The sequence below is a fragment of the Leptidea sinapis genome, chromosome 44, assembly GCF_905404315.1.
Source record: "Leptidea sinapis chromosome 44, ilLepSina1.1, whole genome shotgun sequence".
Taxonomy (NCBI): Eukaryota; Metazoa; Arthropoda; class Insecta; order Lepidoptera; family Pieridae; genus Leptidea; species Leptidea sinapis.
In genome coordinates this window covers 550232-556923 of record NC_066308.1, presented here as the reverse complement: position 1 = coordinate 556923, position 6692 = coordinate 550232, and the positions used below count along the sequence as shown (strand labels likewise).

Here is a 6692-nt window from a genome sequence, read left to right as displayed (position 1 = left end):
GTCACGTTGTTATTTGTTTCCGCGATCTTTTTAAAAATGCCAGCGTATTGCATGGTATACGGCCATTTGAACTCGGCTCCATCAAAACTCCTGTTTTCGTTTTTTAAACTCTAAATATTGGAATATATAAGAATGATTTATTGTTATATTATTATTATAATTAATAGGTATGCGAATTTATAAGTCAGTGAGATCGATTATAGTAAATTCGTGAACATAATTCACAATTTTAAACAAAGATGGTGACTGCAATATTTTGTTTTCATAGTTTTTAAGGATGTTAAAACTGATAGTGGTGTCAAAATGTAAATCCAAGTTGGAGCTACATGAAATTCGAATTTATCAACCTTTTTTATCATGGGAGTTGTTTTCATGATTCTTGAGAGTACCGATAATGCAGGGCATTTGAAATAAAATTGTGTGTTCACCGACACTCCCGAAAATCTCGAAAATTATTATATGAAATATTGATTTCATTGAAAATGTCACATCTGCTACCACAACTACTGCGTCTGCTGCGACAACCCTATTGCTTTAATGGATTGTACGCACGTGTAAGAAAGTTTTTTATTAACAAGGATTGGTTTCCATACTGTTACATATGTCAACTGTGCCGAAATGTTTAATTAATTCTAAAAGTAATTAGTGGAAGGGAAATTACTTTGTTAAATTATGCAAGACTACACCTTTAATTAAAGTAAATATATGGTATAAATAGATCTGAGGGCATATTTTATTTGTCATACTTTACATTGAAGTTAACTTGAAGAGCATCCAGCATTTAATTTGTTAAACTATGAGGGGGAGACAATTATTATTACTTGTGTTACTATGCCAAGTTGTTTTCGTTCAAGGTTACTAAAATTTTCTTCCCCAATTCAAGCTAATCTTGAGTTCTTTGTATATACCAAAATGTACCAATTTTATTTATTTCAGATGTGTTCACCCACTCAAGCGGTGAAACCACAGCTAATAAAATCGTGGGTGGGGAATACATCGGAATTGAAGAAGTTCCTTTTCAAGCTTTTGTGTTAACAGATAAGAATACTTGTGGAGGGGTCATATATAATGAAGAATATATTGTGACTGCCGCACATTGTCTTCAAAAGTATGTGTTTTTATTTTAATTATACATTTTAGTTCTCAATTTTGTCATCACTGTTGTCGTCGAGTTAGTCTTACCTAGGATTGCACAAAATGTGATCGAGAACTTTTTATCTGAGTGGCACGATAGGCCCTCCGGCCAGACTAATATGGTCTGGGATGGGGAAACTATAATTAAGTGATATAAAATATTTTTTGCAAGAATCATTATCAATCAAGAGCCACTGAAAAATCTGTGAGCCTTGTAACCGTCATGAAATATAGTCGATATAAAAAATAACCGACAGACCCAACATTAGTTTGATTTTGCCCAACGGTATTATGTTATTTTAGTTTTTGAAGTGAAAACTTCTTTAGCGACGTTGAACACTTTTCTTTAAATGGCTATAAAATGTTAAACTCGCGTCAGGACACGTGGCATGATCAAAGATCCGTAAGATAGTCGTTGAAATTATGGATGAAAGATTTATACTTCTAAGTAATTATAGGTCGGCTATTTCAACTTAATGATCATACGGTCATTAGAGCAAAGGTAGAATCATTGTGATTGAGAAGCCGAAACACCGCAAGGTCGAGGGATCGAATCTCAGCCGTGAAATATTTTTACAGTTTATCATGAATGACAGTTGATTGTTCTGATGGATGAATTTTTTCAAATCAAATCAAATCAAAATCACTTTATTCATGTAGGTCACGGAAATTACACATATGAATGTCAAAAAAATATTTTTCTTATTGAATCTACCGCTACTTCGTAAAGAGTTGAGCTAATGAGAAGAAGTAGCAAGAAACTCATTGCCACTTTTATATCAAGATTTACATTTCCATTGATATCAATGGAAATGATTTGTATATACAAATCATTTCAATTACAATGTAATATGTAAAGTGATGCAACAAACATACTCAAACGTCAAATAGTCAATGCCTTACACGAGAAAGTCTAAAAAGTAAAATTATTGTAATAGTTCTGATGTGTTAACTTTTTATGTAATTTAAATTGTGATTTTAGTGTACGATAGCGCAATAAATGAATTAAACCACATAAATGCTAGTTCATGTTTGCACTTCTGCCAGCACTCCCGTATTTTTGCTGTATCGATAAAGTGCTTTCAAACTGTTTTCTTTAAGAAGAAGTCCTCTGCTTTTCCATTTTATGTATTTTTTTAATAACTTGTCTTATATTAGTTTTTTAAGCATACGTATCAGCTATTCTTAGTAAATATCTTAGGTTAAGCAGATAAAGTAAGATGAAATAACCCAAAGATCGTCATTCCGCGTAGTTCTAATGCGTTTTTTCCAAACTATTAAACTTAACATTTTTCAAGACTCAATTCAGTCAATTCACCTCTGTATTAACTCTGCTACGTGCCCCCTGCCTATCTCATATTGATATGTCAATACCACGAAATGAAAATGTCTAATGCGTACATAATATCTTCATCGCTATGACAGATACGCTCGTGACAGAGCGATCTTGATTGTGAAGAAGGTTCTATGTACAAGCTGCCTCCTCTCGATGTGGTCCAAAGATGGCGAGTATACAAGAGGAGTATACTATGGAAGATAAACGCTGTTTGATTTTAGTTCCTAGCGTATAAAAACTTTGGCACGAAATTCGGTCCATGAAGTATCCTTCTCCAGCACCACATTTTCATGTATATCTTCTTCTCTTCAACCTCTTGCAATGTCCACGTTTCAGCGATATAAAAAACTTGGGTGAGATAAGCGCTAGCATTGGCCTGATCTTTGTGGCTTTTATAATATTTCTGTTCTATTTTGCCCATTTTGTAGACTGCAGTTCATGTTCTAGCCAAAAATATATATAGTATAGTATTTACCTTTAATGAAATTCATTCTTTTTCTTATGTTTTAGTATCAAAAGAGTTCAAATAAGAGTGGGATTTAACAGTTGGTATGATTCGGAAGAAGTAAGTAAAAATATCAAAAATACTTTTCAAAGCTCAACAAAACTAAGCTCTTCCTTTACATTGACAAACATAAAAAGAAGGTTATAATAATAATTCATTAGGAACATTATATTGTTTTTGCTTTTAGTCTCATGCGAGGGAGTATTCAATAGATTGATATATTATATATTATTACAGAAATATCCATACATGAATGGAACCTATACCGTGCATGAAAAATATAACAATCCTGGAAAGAATACTAATTTTGATTATGACATAGCACTCATTAAATTATTAAAAAAGTTGAAGCTTGATGGTGTTAAAATAGCCAAAGCCACCTTCGTCGAACGGGGAAAGGAGCTCGCTGATGGTACAAACTGCACAGTGTCTGGATGGGGCTCTACAACTGTAAGAAATACTTATTATTCGTTATATATTTTTATCATTTGGGCTCGTTAAGTGTCCTGACTCCTAACATAGCTCTGTTTTCAGGAAGGCGGGGCACCCTCTGCGTATTTAAAGTCAGCCTTTCTTGAGAAAGTAAGTTATAAGGAATGTTCAAAAGACTACGAAAAATATCTAACACCGAGAATGGTCTGTGCTGCTCCTCCTTCAGATCGTTGGGCTGAATTTTCTAATGTGTGTCGGGTAAACATATATTTATATTTATTAAAACGTTTTTTTACAGGACATTCGCTAATTTTCTAAAAATAAAGTTTTCAGGATGCTAATGGGATCTATCACAGACAGAACTGTTATTGCAAAAAGTTCACATATTGTTTTGGTAGAGTCGAGTAACGTTTTGCTGGAATATAAACATAAATCAAGAAAAGCGCGTACACCTTCCTTAAAGGCCGGCAACGCTCTTGTGATTCCTCTGGTGTTGCAATTGAGTGTGGGCGGCGGTGATCACTTAACACCAGGTGACCCGTACGCTCGTTTGTCCTCCTATTCCATAAAAGCTTTTTCACAATGTCCAAGAAAAGTATTGTCATAGACTAGATAAATTCATTCCGAATAACACATGTTGTATATCACACAACTTCACTATGTTTATATACAGCCATGTCAGACGTAGAGGTTGTGTGTGCTTCATGATTTTTACTAAGATATTTTAAAAAAGAAGAAAATAATAAAACTATGTTGGATATCCAATATGTACCAAAAAAAGAAACCAAAATGGTGGTACGTACACGTACGTACATATCCTATCTATCCTTAGCTTAACTTACTAGAGGTAGACAAATCTATCATTTTACGATTACATACTTTTCTATAACCTTTGTCTAACGTCTTACCTATATGGAACAAAACTATGGATAGATAAGATCTTGTCATTAAAAGGTGACAGTAATATATCCGTAACTAGAGAAATGTTATTGAAGACGCCCATTAGAGGCTATTTCACAACGTAGAAGTAAGGTAGCAATTGTCATAGGCTAGATAAATTCATTACTACATAAATGTTCCAAATAACACACATTGTGTATCACACAACTTCACTACTATATACAGTCATGTCTGACGTAGAGGTTGTGTGTGCTGTGCTTCATGAATTTTACTACGGTATTGTTATTTGAAAAAGAAGAAAATAACAAACCTGTATTGGATATCTAATTCGCACCAAAAAAGAAACGAAAATGGTGGTACGAATTTAATGAATATTTCAAGAAACAAAAAAAAAGTTGAGTTCCCGGGATCCCATAAAATTGTTTTCTTTTTGTAATTGTTAATAAATAAAAGTGTGTTTTTGTTGTCCCACTGCATTATACTCATTGAAAATCGTGAGTGTAAAACCAAATGAATTGCGCTTGCGACTTGCTCTGTCGACATGTACGGTGCAATGACTGACTTGTAATGTAACATTCAAAGGGATTCGCTAAAAAACCGACAGTCGAGTGAAGCACGCGGTGCTCGTCGCGAATTATACATTACAAGGTAACGTTACAAGTCAGTCTTTGGTTTCTGTTACAAAAACTCGATATATTAAACCAAAATATTACAAGTCAATCTCATCCTTTATACGAAATAATGTTACGCATTCTTAAGGGGTTTTAATGCAATTTTTTTTTTCATATTTTACAGTTTTCTATTTGTAAAATATCTCTAAATCGCACTTCTCCTATTTTTTTTCACAATAAAATCAATTATGACATAATTGTCTTGCATTTTCGTGTAACGAAATTTAAGAATGTCAACTATGTAGTTGTCATGAGCCTTTCATAATATTATCCGTAAGTCATAACATAAACAAACCATGTACCAACATTATAGTAGAGGAGGCGGGGATTTTGTGATTTATTTGACCACGTCAGAATAACATAAGTGTGGCAAACTATCATCTTGTGAAGTACTCCCACGACAGTTAAGTACTTTAAGATAAGTTAATTATATTATGCAGAAAAATGTGCATTTCAATAATTTGACAATTTGAGCGTGACATAAGGAAATAGGAAAGTTTCAAACCAAATCTTTCAAACCGTCAGATTGAGGGAATTCCTACATATATATAAATGTCAAATTATGGGTCAGGATGACAAGGTCATTAAGATAAACAACTTGCATAATTTTTTGCATTGTCAAAAATCTGCCATAGCTTTTGTCAGTCTCGTCAGTCTTTTAAATAGAAAATTAAGATAAATATTTTTCTGTTATCAGAAACACGTGGGGCTCAAATACGTGTGTATATAGATCAAATATTTTTTTTTTCTTTTTAACATGTACACAAATCCTTCTCAGTGCAAAATGTAATCACGACGCTCAAGTAAAGCCCTATTTAGCCTCTAGGGCTCCCCTACTATTATGTAAATTGACATTATTTTGTCAAATGCTAGTCACTCTGTCAGGTTATCCAGAACCCGGCAAATAACTATGATAATTCTAGATCCATCCTATAACTTAAACGGCGCTTATCTGCTAGATAACACTTTTGATACATTGTGAGACACAAATGATATCTTTATTCGATAGATGAGTTGCAAGTAGCCTATTCGTAATTTTTCTTGTTCATTGTGAAACAGGGCATATAATACAATAAAATAAGAGCAATTTATTGTTATAACAGCCAAATTAAATGTCACTGTCAAATATACTTAGTACTGCTGAATCTTATACGATAATCTTATCTGGAGTTTAGGACTTTTGAAAATTACACGGTGACTGTAATTACATTAGATTTTCTGTTAGGTATTTAAATATATTTTTATTTCTATACAGGGTGATTCCGGCGGTCCCCTCTTTGACACGGCAACCAAGAAAGTCGCTGGATTGACGTCTTTTCTACAAGATTGTGAAGAATATATGCCTGCGGTTTTTACCAACTTAGCTGATGATGGTTTGAGGGATTGGCTTAAAAATCATACACAAAGCGAAAATTAAATCAAGAAAAATTTAATAAAATATTTCCATTGATTATTTTTCATTTAATATGTATATTCATAAATGTGTGTATGACAAAATAATTTCAATTTAGAGCTTCGTTTCAGTTAAATCCTTCTTTAATTAAGAACGCTTATTTACAGGGAAAATTATTTCAAATCTGTATTGCATATCGGTAAATTCGTTGTTAGATACTATTGACTAAACAATAAAAAGATACACTTTATACTACAAATCTGAACTTAGTATTACTACTTACTGGCTGGTCAAATAGTTTAGAACATTGTATAGTGCAGC

General features: G+C 33.0%; 1 long non-coding RNA gene across 1 annotated transcript; it reads left to right on the top strand.

Annotated features, from left to right (window-relative positions):
- Positions 1–839: 839 nt before the first annotated feature.
- Positions 840–6488, top strand: LOC126977214 (uncharacterized). Its single transcript, XR_007732166.1, has 6 exons — positions 840–854; positions 937–1108; positions 2981–3035; positions 3213–3425; positions 3510–3557; positions 6234–6488. It is a non-coding gene; the product is annotated as an uncharacterized LOC126977214 (long non-coding RNA).
- The last annotated feature ends 204 nt before the right edge of the window (positions 6489–6692 follow it).